Raw genomic sequence first — 15,081 nt, forward strand, 5'->3', positions numbered from 1 at the left:
ATTATTATTATTATTGAGGACTGAAGCCAGGCCTAAGCAAATGCCATATCACTGAGCACATCTCCAGGTTGTGTTTGTATGTGTATGTGTGTCCATGTGTATGTATGGGTAGGACAAAGCTTGACTTCAGGTATCTTCCTCTACAGAAAAGGGGATCTTTTACTGACTCTGGAAGTCCCTGAATGACTGGAGTAGCTGTCCCAGAACCTCACCCAGGGGTCCTCCCATCTTGGCTCCCCCTGGACTGGGATTACAGGTACACACCAGCACACCCAGACTTTTACATTAGTGCTAGGGATTCCAACCCAGGTCCTCACATGTGCACAGTTAGCACTTTACATCTGAGCCACCTTCTCAGCTACTCCAGGCCCCTCTCTTTTTTAATTTGCTTGTTTTGAGACAGGGGCTCAACAGGTTCTTCAAGCAGGCCTTGACATATGACCCTCCTGCCTGTCTCCTGAGTAGATGCAATGGCAGACTTGTGGCCCCAGGCCCACATTGATTGGACTAGTTCTTGATAATGGCTCGCTGTAATAGCTGTACTTTCAAGTGGTGCATTTGCCCTTTACCATGGGTCTTCTAGAAGTCAAAACATAAATCCTGAAACTAATCCCTAATGTTGGTCACTCACGTACAGTGGCTTCCAAGGAGGTGACAGGTGGCGACTGTAGGCGAGGTGCTGCCGGGCAGACTTCCTAGTCCCTCTGGATGACACTGAGTTCATGTGACTGAATGCCTCTCTACTGGGCAGTTCATGTATCATCTTCATGAATCTTCCCAGTAGCCGCAAGGGCATTATCATCCTCATTTGCAGCAGAGGACAGTGGAGCCAGAGTTGGCGCTCAGGTCTTGCAGGCTGGTGCGCCTGCTCTCCTGCTGCCTCGACCCTTGTCTAGCCTGACTCCAGCTCCCTGGGAGAAATTCTGAGCACTCTGTCCTGTTTATGTTCACTCCACATGTCTCAACAAAGCATCCTGTAGGCCTTTCAGGGGCCTCTCATTCTTCCAGGTCCCCTGTGGGGTGAGTGTTGCTCAGGGGAAGTGCCCAGAGCATGTGAGGTGCATGAATGTCAGGCTGGCTTCAGGTAGAACTGGTTGTGAAGGGTGTATTCAGTATTCTAGTAAAATCTTTACCCATACCCCCAATGCCTACCAGCGGTGGCAAACAGACACTTCCTGAAGGGACAATTGCAGTTGTTTTGTGGCCTAACCCAATGTCTCCAGGCCCAGGTCACTGGGGTAACTGCCTTAGTTGAGTTGTTGTTATTGAGAAAACCCCCACTCAAACAGGTGTAAGACAGAAGACACCTTGGCTTTTGCCATCAGGAACAACTTTGGGGGAAGAGATAGGAGTTGGAAGAATTGAAGGAAAAGCCATGGCTGCTGGTGGTGAGGGACCCCGCAGTGGAAGGGTAGATGGCTCCTCTTCCAGGTTGGATTTGGGAAATGAGGGGAAGGCTCCAGTTAGCTGGGTTTGTGTTAGATGCCTGAACCAAATCACTCACTGTCCATCATTTAACACATGCTTTATATTGTTGGTTGCCTAGCCATTAACAGCTGAGCCATCTCTCCAGCACATTTAAGACTTAAGTTGAACGAACATAATACTGTATCATGGTAGTTTGAATGAGAATGGCCCATAGGCTCATGTGTTTAGATACTTGGCCTCTAGTGGTGGAACTGTTTGGGAAGGATTAGGAGGTGTGGACTTGTTGAACGAGCTGTGTCATGGGGCCAGGCTTTGAGGTTTCAAAAGCCGTTACCAGTGTGCCCTCTATCTCCAACTTGTGGATCAAGATGTGAGTATTCAGCTGGTCCTGCTGTCAGACCACCCAAGCTCCACCATCATGGACTTGAGGAACAGTAAAACCAATGAACTACTTTCTTCTACAAGTTTACATAGTCACAGTGTTTGTCACAGCAACAGAAAAGTAGCTAAGACTTATGTCCAGCCCTATGGAACAGCAAATGTGAACTGTCCTGTGACAGACTGGAGTCAGGGAAATTAGAGCCGGCATCCAAGGGCCCCCAGGCAGAGAGCTGGGGGAGGTTTTCTGTGTGCAGGGAGACTTGTGGGTTGTGGCTGGGGGCTGCAGAGGGCTCTAATGGAAAGAGGTCCCCAGAGCTTGTGAGCAGCCAGGATAGAAATGGAGGACAAGCAGGTGACACAGGTGACCACACTTGCCCTTAACTCTGGTGCAGCAGTGAGCAGAGGTGGCAGCACAGCAGAGCTGTCCAGGAGGAAGACGTGAGTTCCTGGATCCACAGGACCACAGTCCAAGAACTAGAATGGATGGGCCTTGAGCGGGACAAGCAAGGGAGAGCCTGACATTAGGGACAGTCTTTAACTCGCGGCTTAACACCTCCCAGAGGTGATAACTCGTGGATGAGCCATGCTGTCACCCCCAGGGAAATGACCAGGCACTGTGACTTACCAAATTCACTGGATTCTCTTGAAGTTGGGGAACTTCTCCTGAAGAGAAGGGGGGTGCAGACCTCAGGGGCAGTTACCACAGTCCACTGCAGAGAGAAGATGGAGGGACCAGTCTCTAGCCCCTAAGGAGACCACAAACTTGAATCAAGCAAGATGCCAAGATATGCAATCCTGCTGCTTCCGGGGACCCTAAGGGAGACGACTCACTGTCCAGTTCACTGCCGTGGGCACACAACTGTACCAGCACTGACAGGATCCTCAGCCTGGTCTCTGAGATGGCCTAGCAAGTGAGATCTTGGCTCCAGTTAAAACAGAAGTTGAAAAGGTAGAGGGATTGGTGCCAACAGCATCAGCCAAGCTGGCAAGTGGCAGGAGAGATGAATTGGGGCAGTTTGGAGCATTTCATTTCCATTGTGAGTAAACACAAAGACACAAACGCGCACACACTCAGCATCCTTTGAGTGTTTCACCCAGGTGTCGCTCTTTTTAAGAGTTCTGGATCTTAAAAAGAAAAAGAATTCTCAGTGTATTTTAGATATTTCTCCTCAATGGTACCTACTCATCTTTGGCAAATATGTTAGGATTTTAAAGTCAAATGCTAAGTCAGGGAGAAAGTTACCACGATAAGAACCGGTCTTTCAGGATCCCCTGGGTAGTCAGGGGAACAGGTTGTGTTTAAACCAGTAAAAGCAGCCAAACTACCCAGATGTTTGACTAAGACAATCTAGTGTTGCTTTTTGCATAGCCAGTGATGGGTGGCGTGTGGTCTTGTCAATGGGCCATATTGGCTGCAGGTTTCCATCTCAGGTGAGTGCCTTAAACATGGCAGCTTGTTTGCTTCATGGGTTTTTGGTTTGGGCTGGTTTGTTTCTCCTGTTCTAAAAATAAAAATATGAACTGAAGTGGTCAAGAGACACAGGCAATCTCAGGTAAAGAAGACACCACCATCCACAGAAGCACAGCGATGCAGGAGCTCTGGGAACTGGCCCCACAGAGATGCGCAGTCAGCAGCCACTGTGCTCTTCCCTAAGCTGGGGGAATAGTGGGCTTGAGCAGTAAGCTGCAGGCACTTCAAGTCCGCGGCTGTCACATTTCCTGCAGAACAGGTCTCTGGCCCAAGCCCAACATCAGAGCTGGCAGCTGGCTCTGGAGGAGGGTCTGCCTCTGCTGGCGGAGTTCTACTCTGAGGAAATGCACTCTTGAAATTTGGTATATTAGTTATTTCCATTACATTTTAGTGACAACCTGGGAGGTCACTCTATCTAGATGGCTCCCTGGCTCTGAACACTGGAGAGCAGAGGGAACTTCCTGCAACCCTCCAGCTGTAAGCAGTGACTGGTGCTGGGACTCAACCCTGAGGTATGATGCTTTACTGTGCCTCTATCTTGCCGCTCTTCAAATTCTGGGCCCAGCTCCACATAGGGGCTAACGTGTGGCTGATAGGAAAGGGGAACAGTCTACATGAAAGGGGGTAATTAGGGATTTTTTTCTCCTTAGCTTTGATGGTCTCCTTGCCCAGATCTGACTGCCGCAACCAGCAGTTTGCCAATCTACTTAGAAGAGACACAGGCCACTACCGAATAAGGCCAGAGAACAGAGATTCTTGTAAAGTACCCAGCAGCTATCACCCATATTGTCAAACCACGAGGCAAGGAGCCCAGCCAAGAAATCAGATTGCCATCAAGTACTCAGGCCTTCAATGCAGAATCTAGCTGAGGCAGGAGGATCACTAAAAGTTCAAAGCCAGCCTAGGCAATATAGTGAGTGCCAGTGAGACTATCTCAACCCCCCCCCCCCAAAGCAGACCTAGATTCCCTGCCTTCCTTGCATTAGTCATGTGACTAAATTCCAAGCAACACGAGGCTCGCAGGACTGTTCTGAGACTTTGGAACTAAAAGGAAGACCCAGACAAAGGAGGCTAACCCTTCAGCTCCTGTCTTCTGCTTCAGTACCTGCAATCCTGCAAAGTCTGGGACTCCACGGCTGCTTGGATGCTGCAGTCCACTCAGTAGAGGGCAAGGCTTCCCTAGCTTTAATGTGCCTGTGAGTCACTGGTTAAAACTTCAGATTATTCAGTGCATTCTAGACCTACTATCTCTCCTCCCTAGCTCTGCTCCTAACAGGGAGAGGGTTCAGATCCTGACTGCACAACACATGTCAGACCTGGGTCTCTAAATGACATCTTCCACTAAAAGAAAAATTCTTGGAATTTAATGTCAGTAACAATAACTGATTGGGAAAAACTAAACAGGAAACCATGGATCCTCAGATATGCCTGTGAATAAAATGGTTATTTGAATCAGATATCTCCTTGTCTCAAAAGACTTTACTAGAAGCATCCATTGATCACAGAGAAAAACCACAATTTTACCTTGGCAGGTGACAACTTCAATATTAAAAATGAGTGTCTTCAGCTTTGGAACAAAATAAAATTGTGAGAAACTGATGACCTAATGAAGAGAATTCAACATAAAACATGTGATGCCCTTACATCTATAAACTCAATGTAACAATAAGGAAACACCAGCACCCCAAATGAGGAAGGATTATTCATAGAAGGACTGACTGGTCCTTAATGTTCAAAAGTATCATGGGGAAACTGAAGAATTGTTCTAAATTAAATGAGATAGACACAAAGCCACAGCAACCAAATGTCTGCCAGTTCTGAACCAGGTCTCCCACTCTGGAGGACATTATCAGGACAGCTGGGGACAGAGGGATTATTACCTGGGAGACTGCCCTTCTGGAGTTAGGGCATGAAGCATCAGGCTTACTTTCAAATGGTTTAAAAAATAAACTCTTCATACTATATATTTCTAAACTTCTTTTACATCTTTTGTGATAGTTTCAAATAAAAAATTAAATTCAACTTCAAAAAAAGGTCATTCTCAGCAACGGAGTGAACATTTGAGTCTGTCACGGGGAATTTGAGGCTTGGATGTAGACATGGTTGTTTGGATTTGACCATGTTAAAACCCTCCTTTAAAGTCACTGGGCTGGAGAGTTGGCTCAGAGGTTAAGAGCATACACTGCTCTTGTATCCAAGTTAGGTTTTTAGCATCCCCAGTGGGCAGCTCCCAGTCATGTGTAGCTCTAGATTCAGGGGATCTCTGCTGGACTCTGCCAGTACTGCGCGCTCGCGCTCTCTCTCTCTCTCTCTCTCACACACACACACACACACACCAACACTGCACTCACACATATCCACAGACACACGTGCACCAGCACTGTACTCAAACACACATATCCACACACACGTGCACCAGCACTGCATTCACATACATACCCAGACAGACAGACAGACAGACAGACAGACACACACACACACACACACACACACACACACACACACACACACAGTCATATTCATATAATTAAGAAACTGGGGTTGGGGGCTGGAGAATTGACTCAGCTGTTAAGATCTAATACTACTTTATTAGATTTTTTCATTTATTTTACACTTACAACATTCTCCTGCTCCCAGCACCTACGTGGCGGCTCACAATCACGTGACTTCAGTCCCAGTGGATCTGCAGACACACATGGTGGACATACTCCATTCAGGCAAGACACTCGTACACATAACATTTTAAAATATTAAAAATATAAAGTTAAAATCACTCTTCAGGATAGAAAAGCTGTTTGAATTTTACTTCCTAACTCCATTCTCACCCCAATACCAGTTATAAGAAACTTTCTACTTGTTCTGAATTGATTTTTAAAAGAGCTTTGTTGGAGAGATGAAGCAGAGTTTACAGCTGTTGCCGGGCTAATCCCAGGGCTGTACTGCTTGCCACCATCTAGACACTCATCCACATGAAGTACATACAACACGCCTACTTATGGAATACTGATGGGACAGAGCATGAGCCAAATATACAAAATCAGTATACTGATTTTATTAATATAAATCTTCTGCTCATCAAAAGGCACCATTTAGAGTAGAGCTTAAGATTTTTTCCACTCATGACCTTTCCCACTGAGGAACTCCTGCATGGCCCTGGGTATACAAGTGTATAAAACTATACAAACCAACATTTCCTGGTAAATAAATTTATGGTTACACATATGTTCGTATTTATTAAGAATGAGAGGTATATGCTTATTTCCACTGTTGCCAGTTTTTAAATCATCTTTATATTCAGTTACTCCATATGGCCCTTCTTGACCTGCAGTTCAAGAAGCCATGATTTAGATAATATGCACATCACAAAATGGAAGAAATTATTCACGGCACACATGTGACTTAGGACTTGTATCCAGAACACAGAGACAACTTCTACATCTCAACAATTAAGAATCAACCCAATTTTTAAGAGCCCGGTGTGATAGGGCACATGTTTAATTTCAACTCTCGAAGTAAAATTTTTAAAAGGGCTGGAGATGTAACTCAGTGGTGGACCATTTGACTCACATCCTAGGTTTAAGCGCCAAAAATTAAAAGAAAAAAGAAAGCCAGGTGGTGGTGCATACCTTCAATCCCATTACTCGGAAGCAGAGGTAGACAGATCTCTTTTAGCCCAACCCAGTCTACAAAGTAGGCTCCACAACAGCCAGGGAGGTTACACAGAGAAACCCTGCTTCAAAACAAACCAACCAACCAAGAAACAAAAGAGAAAAAAAGAAAAAGGCAGGCAAGTCTTAGAAGTACACTTCACAGGACTACAAACATACACAAACCACTGGGGAAGTGTGCACACACTCACACTGATTGGATAGATTAGTAGTAAAGAATGTGTGTTTAGCCAGGCATGCTGGCCACATGCTATCATCCCAACACTTGGAAAGCTTACCTAGGATTTCCACAAATTCAAGGCCAGCCCGGGATACACAGTGAGGCTCTATCTTTTTTTTTTTAATAAATAATTTTTTTTTCTTTTATTATTATGTGTTTTAAATTCCATACATCAGCCATGGGTTCCCCCGTCCTCCCCCCTCCAGGTCCCACCCTCACCTTCCCCCCAGCCCCTCCCCTCCATTCCCATGTCCTCCAGGATCAAGGCACCCCTGGGAATTCATTTAAACCTGGTAGATTCAGTACAGGCAGGTCCTGTCACCTCCTTCCAGACTGAGCAAATATAAGAGGCTCTATCTTATACTATATAAAACTAACAACAACAAACAAATCCCCCCTGCCCCACCCCAAAATAGTATTAATCTTTTCCCTTGGTTTTTTGAGACAGGGTTTCCCTGTGTAGCCCTGACTGTCCTGGAACTCACTCAGAGACACGACTGCCTCTGTCGAGCTGGGATTAAAGGTGTGCACAATGTTTGAAGTTGCTTCCCCCATTATCTAGGCACTTGTGGATTGTGGGATGCAGAGAAGAAAACAAGCCAGATGGAGATACTTTTCAAAATAAAGTATCTGTCAAGAATCATTTCATATTGATAAACTTTTGTGTTGGGTAGAGGTGGGGAGAGCTGGGCATGGCAATGCATGCCTGGAATTCTAGTACTGGGGAGGAGGCAAGATCAGAAATTCAAAGTCAGCCTCTGCAACAGAGCCAGTGAGGCCAGCCTGGGCTATATAAGACCTACAAACATATGTATTTAAAATTGACAGACCAAGCCAGGTTTATTGGTCTAGGCCTGTCATTTAAGGACCTGGGAGGCTGGAATAGGTAGGCAGTGAGGTCAAGACTGGCCTGGCATTCAGAATGAGCTCAAGGCCTGGGCTATACAGCAAATCAACAATCAAAAAACACAAAGATTGGCAGATAAGAGGAAAAAAGTTTCAACAAGAAAAACCACATAAAGAATAAAAACATGCCGGGCTTTGGTGGCGCACGCCTTTAATCCCAGCACTTGGGAGGCAGAGGCAGGCGGATCTCTGAGTTCCAGGACAGCCTGGTCTACACAGTTCCAGGAAAGACACAAAGCTACACAGAGAAACCCTGTCTTGAAAAACCAAAAAAGAATAAAAACATATGCTTCTTCAAATAGCAAACAAAATTTTTTAAAGTAGTGAAGATGTACCTCATTTAAAAAATGTCACATTCTATATCTAGTGATTATAACAAATACCGGTACATGTGAATGGACCTCACTTGCCTATAAAGGATGTATTTTTAACTAGCTCACAAAAATTCAAATGAATTCAAGAGCACAGCTCATAGTAGACATATACACAAATACTTATTTTCCTTAGCATCAATGTATTCACATTTACTGGCACACACACACACTACATGAATTGTGTGTGCTTGTACGGCACTATATCCTGCAGCCAGCCTGACGAACGTGGAGACATCAGAATCTAGGGCGGGAGCAGAGCAGTTCTAGCATTTCTGCTATTTGTCACTGCATGGAAGGGAGTCTACAGTCACACAACCAAGGAAAGGAATAATCGGAAGAAGCCAAACTCTCGGACACAAACCACAGCTCAGACTCCAGAGCAGTGGTTCTTAGCCTTTCCAATGCACCCTTAACAAGTTACTCATGTTGTGGTGACCCCCAAGCACAAACATTATTTTGCTGTTATGCATGATAATGTAAACATATGAAATGCAGGATACTTGATACACAGCCCCTATGAAAAGGTTTGTTCAACCCCCAAGGGTTCATGACTCACAGGTTGAGAACCACTGCTTACAACTCCAGCACTTGGGAAGCTGAGGCAGCCAAGTTCAGGGATGGACTGGGCTGTACAGTGAGTTCAAGGTCAGCCTGGGCTACATTGTGAGGCCCTTCAAGAACTCTTTACAATCAAGGGGGTGGGGGGCTAGAGCAATTGTCCAGAGGAAAGGGTGCTTGCCACCCAGAAACATCACACACACAATTTTAAAAATGTGTAAGATACATAGATATAAAATACGTCTAGTTCTAGGGCTAAAGTTAATTAGGTACAAGTTAAACCTTGAAGCTCTTGGTTAAGCTCTGGAGTGGGGATCATGATGCACTCACGGAGACCAGGATGCCTACAGATCAAGTCTGAGAAAATGAGAGCTGCAAGATAAAGACATAATAGACTGTGAGCAGAGTTTGAAAGTGGAAGTTGTGGGTTTGTACTGGTAATCAATTAGTAACTGTGGAGATACCCTTCCTTACAGCAACCAACGTGAAGACTTGTGAAACGGGAAAATCATCAAGAATCACGTGGCGTTTTGTTTTGGTGGGGAAGCTTGGAGGGATAGGGTGTTTGATAATTTTGCACAAGTCAGTTTCTCCACAAACTGATGAGGTAGGGGGAAAAATAGTTAATTTGGTAAGTAACTGTCCCGTTGGTAAACCCAGCTGCATGTTGGTCACAACAGTCACCAGTGAGGACCAGAGGAAAAGTAGTCTGGCCTGGCTGTGGCACTCAGCTTAAGACATAGCCACAGTGTAGACTGTGATTGTAATACCTGAAATCTAATTTTAAGGATGTAACACTGAATCCAAATTGAATAACCTCACAAAATAATGTCTCAGTAAGAGAAGACAGCCTTAGCTTGGCAGGAAAAAGATGCTGCAGGACAAGGAATCACAGAACTTGGTACTGGCCGGCAAAGTTGATTTTTGTTCCCCTAAATCATGCTGTATAAGAGAATACACTTTCTTCAAAGGAAACACAGATGGAGAGAAAGGGGCAAAGACCTGCCATTTTACAGTGGTTCAAAACAAACTGCTGAGTAGTGGCAAACATCTGTAATCCCAGCTGTTTGGGAGACTGAGGCAAGTGGAACTCAAGCATGAGGCTGACCTAGCCAGCTCAGCCAATGTCTAAAATCAAAACAGAAAATAGACAGCATGCTTAGTTCCACAAAGAGGAAAAGATGGAAATAAAATAACAACTGTGGCCAAATGTTAAGCACTTTTACATTTATGAAAATCCTCAACATTACTGGAATCCCAGCATTTGGGGTCGATTTCACTGCAAAGCCGCCTTGTCTTGTGCCTGCTGTAGCCAGTCACGTGGCCTCATCTCCCAGTGGCAAACATCCTCCTAACATTTGATGAGATGAGCAAGGAAAAGGGAAATGGATGTGGTTGATGTACATGATAAGATAAACAAATATTATTAAAGAAATTAAATTTTAGGGCTGGAAAGATGGCTCAAGGCTAAGTACACTGTTTTGACAGAGCTAGGTCTGGTTCCCAGCACCCACATGGTTATCTGTAACCTCAGTTCTAAGGGAATAAATGTGGTGGAGACATGAATGTAGATAAGACATTCACACAAAGAATAAAAAATAGAAAATTAAATTTTCAAAAAGAAAAAGTGTAGTAGGTTTATCTTAACTTGACAAATAGGATCCATTTTATAGCATTTAACTTTCTAATCCATTAAGAACACACATTTTAATACTGATTTTGCAGACATTCTGAAATTGTTCCTTTCTTTGGAAATCAATGAAAACATTAACTGTCCTGCAGTAATCAATGTTACATTGTCCCAGGAGTTCTGGACCTCCTCTCTGTACAATAAATCGAGTTGTGTTCTGCTAGCAGTCACAGTAGCAACTGTCACTGCAGTCCAACACCCCACTCTGCCGCCACTGCAGCCCAGCACCCCACTCTGCCATCACTGCACCCCACCCTGCCGTCACTGCAGCCCAGCACCCCACTCTGCCATCACTGCACCCCACCCTGCCGTCACTGCAGCCCAGCACCCCACTCTGCCATCACTGCACCCCACCCTGCCGTCACTGCAGCCCAGCACCCCACTCTGCCGCCACTTTAGCCCAACACTCTGCCGTCACTGCAGCCCAGCACCCCACTCTGCCCATCGTCATTCCTCTCCAGTCACAAGCTTGTGCTCTTTACAGCCAAGAACTAGAGCCAGGTTTCTCCCCTAAGACAAACTGACATTCATGCATGGTCTCAACACAGCAACAGAAATTCCCACTGTTTACATACATGCAAACAAAGCAGACATACTGACCCACAGAAGCCCAGCACACAGTGTGAGCTAGCTCAAAAGCAAACACAAATGTATGGTAGTTTTCACTGGGGTGAGGGGAAGCTAGAAAGATTCTGCATGATTTTCACAGATAGCTACATGTGGTAGCACATACCTGTAATCCTACCACTCTGGAAGCCAAACAGGAGAGCTCCTGAGCCTGTGGCCAGCCTCATACATATGTGCTGCTTTAATACTCAACAGTACATTGATTAAAAACTTATATAAAAGGAAATTAAAACTAGGTACTGTCAAATCAAAAGATGATTTTGAAAAAAACAGCAAAGCTAAGGGGTATGCTAACCTGGCAGGGATCCAAGCTCACCAGACCACCGCAGTGTAGCTTCTGTATGTTATAATGTACTGTATGTTATGTTCTCTGTGGCGACTAATGCCATCCTTTCCAGAAGGTGCCTCAGTGGAGAGCCATGACACCATCTCTCTGCACTCAGACCAATGAACACCAATCAACTCAATCATCAAGTGCTGATTACTTCCGTCTCCATCAGCTGCCACTTCTTGGACAGCACCCGGCATTTTAACATGTGTATTTCTAAAAACAGAAAAGGTTAATATCGTTACCTGTTAGAGAAACTTACAGGGTCAGCATGCTGATTTCACAGGTTTAAAAAGATTTGTCAAAAGAATAAGGGGTGTTTCCAATTGGCCCAGACTCATGAGGAAACATTGTCATCAAATTTTGTCAAGCCTAGATGGAGACCCATTTTTCATTTCTCTTAACTACCTCAGAAATGTTCATTGGAAAGCAAGCTTTAGCTACTACCTATTTTAATAAACTTTAACATGTGTTTGTCTTCCAGTCCAGATACCTGAAATTCCTGGAGTGGTCCTTTTGTGTAGGTCAGTGAAGCCAAACCCCAGCTCCTCCATTACCACAGTCACTTTGGGCAAGCCTTTTCTTAAAGGCTCCATACGTAGTCCCGGATCCAGTACCAAAGGGTGGTTCTCAGAACTAAATGGGCAGTATGTGGTACTGCAGCACTCAGGAGGCGGAAGCAGACTGATCTACATACTAAGTTCCAGGACAACCAAAGGTATACAGAGTCCTTACCTCAAAAATAAATGAGGCCATTCTGTAAAGAGGTCATCAGAAAGCCAGAGGCGCTGCTCTGTAGTGTATACCTACTATGCATGGGCAGAGTTTAGTACCCTGGCCAAGAGTTCCCTAGAAAATTCTATGGAAGGTTTTTATTATCAATTACATTTGTTCATCTAAACCACTTTTGCCTATAGTTGCAAAAGTCGACTCATGATCTCTCAAACTGCATGCACATCTGCATTCAATCCAGGATTAAAATCTCTACAGGTCCCAACTGCTGCCACCTCTAGTGGACAGGCTTGTGTCCTGCGTATGCTGTACACATTTATTGTAAAGAACTATTATTTAAGTCATTTACCTATACAAAAATTACACTTATTAAAAGTAGTTCAAAACTCAAAAGAATGTATGTTTAGCATAGTCCAGTACTTTTTATATCTCCCACTAACTTAGGTAATGTGAGAAACAGCTACCATTCAAAGGCTGGTAAAGACCTTTCTGAATGTCTTAACATACCTGGCCAATTTGAAATCAGCAAATCGAAACTCCATGTGCCATGTTTTACTTAGAATTCCATCAGCAACAACCAAAAATTCACCTAACATATGCCCTATCGATGATCATCTTTTTGAATATACATATGCCCTTGACTACAAAACGGAATGCTAGTTTGAGGGGACACTTCCTGCTACAGGATTCCCCCTCACCCCCGAATATTCAGTAAGTAACTTGCATGGTTTCCTACCCTTGCAGAAGATACACTCAAATTTAAATACACAACCTACAGCATGTAAGGCTACTATAGCTTTGCCAGGTAACTACATGGTACTTAAAAACCAGCTAGCAAAGTCATAGCTCCATCTGAATGAAAGGCATCCAAGTGACAGTGAGACAGAGGTTGATTAAGTGCAGACAGGTTGTTTGCTGCAGGTAAACATGAAACAAAGAAAAGGCATGGCAGGCGATTCAAGCTAGGAATCTCATTGGGGATTTAGCTCAGTGGTAGAGCGCTTGCCTAGCAAGTGCAAGGCCCTGGGTTTGGTCCTCAGCTCTGGCAAAAAAAAAAAAAAAGAGCAAGGAATCTCAATGTCCCCGGGGTCTCACAAGGTGAACTTTAGCTGGAGAGAAAGGGGTAAAATCAGGCTGTGTCCTGTGAACAAGGCACATTGAACTCATCTCTCTATGCATGCCTGAGTACACATGCTGAAATTTAGAGACTGTAGCCACAAGTTTCCAGTTAGCCCTTACACAGGAGCATACTTACCTAGTTGTGCCAATTTGACCTTCAGCACAGCACTGTGGGAGTCTAAGTCAGCTGTCTAGTTCAAATTCTATCATAAAGTCACACCAACTTAAATTATAAACAAAAACCACATTATAGATGAAATGCTAGCTACCAGATATGACTGACTAGTCAACACCCTTTTATGATTAACTGGTTGGCAAATCTCTAACACGTACTGACAAAACTCAGCCAGCAGCGCTAGGACGCACGTCCTTCCTGTCCAGGGAAAGCTTACCTACCCACTTCTCTGAGGGCACATCACTCTTCCTATTGCTTCTAAAGAGGCTTCTTTCAGGGATAGGCAGGTGGCTTTAGTGGTTAAGAGCACTTAGTGCTGTTCACAGAAGGCGGCCTAGGTTTGGGTACCCAGCACACATGGTGGCTCACTACTCAGTCCTAAGGGCTCAAACTCTTCTAGGTTCCCTGGGAACCAGGCACACAGATGATACACACAGGTAATACTCATACACATAAAATTAAAAACAAAATCTCATCTGCACTACACCTGAAGTTCACTTAAAAAAAGTACTTGCAGCCCTAAACAACCTGTTTATGACATAACTTCAAGCAATAAACCACAAACCTCATCTGGGAGTTTAGTTAGGTAAATGAAGTCCTTGTTCTGTACATGCCCCACAAGCTACTGTATGTAACCAGAATTTCAGTTTTCATTTAAATAGATAATTCTAAACCAGGCAGTGGTGGGGCATGTCTTTAAAACCAGCACCCAGGAGGTAGAGGCTGGAGGATCTGAGTTTGAGGGCAGCCAGGGCCAGAGAACCCTGTCTCAAAAAAAGAAAAAAAAAACAGATCTGTAACAGAGCACTCTAACAACTTCTGTAGTGTCATAAGACCTTAACAGATTTATTGCTTCTGCCCAAGTCATCCATTAACAAAGATACTTACATGCACATGATCTATTTCTTACTCCATGAGAAATTCCGACTAACTGACAAAATACCAGTCTACGCAAATCCTATCTCCCTAAAAATTTTAACTTCATATACAAACTTTTTCAAACTAGAACCTACTTCAAAACCTGAAACTTTCTGTACGAAAATTCTAAGATGGGCATATTTCTCTGCCATCCCTAAGCACCTCCAAAAACCAAGTTAGACGACATTCTGTAATCCTAGGACAAATAGAAGAACTACATGGGATCCCAGCACTCAGGAGGCAGGAGATTGAGGCCAGCCTGGTCTACAGAGCGAGACCCAGGACATCCAGGACAAGAGAAACCTGTCAAAAAGGGGCAGGGGGGTGGGGCACCCTCCCTTTTAAACTCAACTGCTTCAATTAAACATAGTCTAGGCCACACAAAACCAAGTCAAAATGCTCAGAGTATAATTTCAGAAAGATGAATGATTTCAATTTCAAAATCTAAAATGAAGACCACTCTGGACACAAAAGCTACACAAGGTG

The sequence above is a fragment of the Onychomys torridus genome, chromosome 16, assembly GCF_903995425.1.
Source record: "Onychomys torridus chromosome 16, mOncTor1.1, whole genome shotgun sequence".
In the NCBI taxonomy this organism is placed as follows: Eukaryota; Metazoa; Chordata; class Mammalia; order Rodentia; family Cricetidae; genus Onychomys; species Onychomys torridus.